Source organism: Triticum dicoccoides, chromosome 3B (genome assembly GCF_002162155.2).
Source record: "Triticum dicoccoides isolate Atlit2015 ecotype Zavitan chromosome 3B, WEW_v2.0, whole genome shotgun sequence".
NCBI classification, from domain to species: Eukaryota; Viridiplantae; Streptophyta; class Magnoliopsida; order Poales; family Poaceae; genus Triticum; species Triticum dicoccoides.
Window position 1 is genome coordinate 189,847,996 of NC_041385.1, and position 1,419 is coordinate 189,849,414.

A 1,419-nucleotide genomic window follows, 5' to 3' on the forward strand; every position below is an offset into this window, starting at 1 on the left:
TAATTCCAATTGAAAATGGATCCTGCCCGAAAAAAATAGAATACAAAATTTGAACGAAGCGGGGAAAGTCGCAGTAACCGCCTGAAACCAAAATCTACGAGATGGAAAATACTACTGCCTATCCCTGCCACGCAAAGCCTGTCTGCTGGATTTCTATAGGTTTCGATAGGGGTAGGTTTGTAATTTCACCCAAACGTGACGTAACCGCCTCTCACCCGGATTCATACACGGTGGGCGCCAAAACACAGTGTGTCCTCGGCCGAAATCGACTCCCTTCCCGATTCATATTCATACACGGTGGGCGCCAAAAACAAACTCTCGTCGGAAAATATTCGATGTATGCAAGATTACCGTCCTATCCCCAACCGACTAATATTGCTGTGATGTAGGAATTTGAAACGGGGGCTAAGTTTGTAAATTTCCTCGCATTTGAGACAAGCGCGCCCTGAATACATTGTTCCCCCCTTACTCTCTACCTCCCTTTTCCCCGTTCGTACTCCATGGGCGCCAAAACACCCTCTCCACCCACCCTCCTCCGTCCGCCGCCGTACGCCACCCCATCCACCGCCGTCCTCTTCCACCATGCTGGAGCTGATACCCCGACACCGTCGTCCATTACAAGAGATCGACCTCTCTCATCCACGGCTTCGGACCGGGATCCTTGCATCCCGTCCTCTCGCTTCATCCCCGCCATCGTCCACCTTGCCGGGGCCGCTCCTATGACCGTCTCGTCCACCACGCCCCGCCGCCACCTTATCCCCTCCTAGATCTGCTTCCACGCCACCGACAGCCATCGCTACCGCGGCACCGTCAAATTTTCAGTAGATGCATACACGGCGCCATACTAGAGGCGGTACTCCTCCGTATTTGCTCAACTTATTTATTAGAGCAAGAAAATAGATCTCCACTCTTTACTCTGATTTCTTGTCTTGGTTGCGAAGTTGCCTTTGTCCGGTTTGCACCTTCAGATCCGCCATGGCACCCTCAACACTATTTTTTTTGAGGTGCACCTGCCTGGGCAGTAGTGCAACGCCCAGGCGACACATGAGAGCCCCAATGGCAAGCCATTGTGATGGACACTTCCCCATAAAAACTAAATTTAATATCATTGTGGGCACATGGCCCACGTATCAGATATTAAACTGATAAGAACAGTAGGATCAACAGTATTAATATCGTTGCCGGTACTCTCGACACTATACTCCCAATGCTTATGGTTTTCCCCTTTTATATTCCACACTAGTTAAATCACAGTAGACTGAATTTCAAAATTGGGTCAGTCGATTTTTCAGAGCATGCCGGAGTTCGGCGGTGCGAACGAACGGGCTCGGGTGGTTGTGGGGCCTCGCCAAACAAAGAAAACTCGATGCGGGTGGGGGCAGGGGTGGGGGTGTCGGAGGAACACAGGCGGTGGTGGCC

At 51.2% G+C, this 1,419-nt stretch overlaps 1 non-coding gene across 1 annotated transcript; it reads right to left on the minus strand.

Moving 5' to 3' along the window:
- Positions 1 to 999: 999 nt before the first annotated feature.
- LOC119282864 lies at positions 1,000 to 1,200 on the minus strand. The gene has a single exon (XR_005138903.1). It is a non-coding gene; the product is annotated as a U2 spliceosomal RNA (small nuclear RNA).
- Between the last annotated feature and the right edge of the window lie 219 nt (positions 1,201 to 1,419).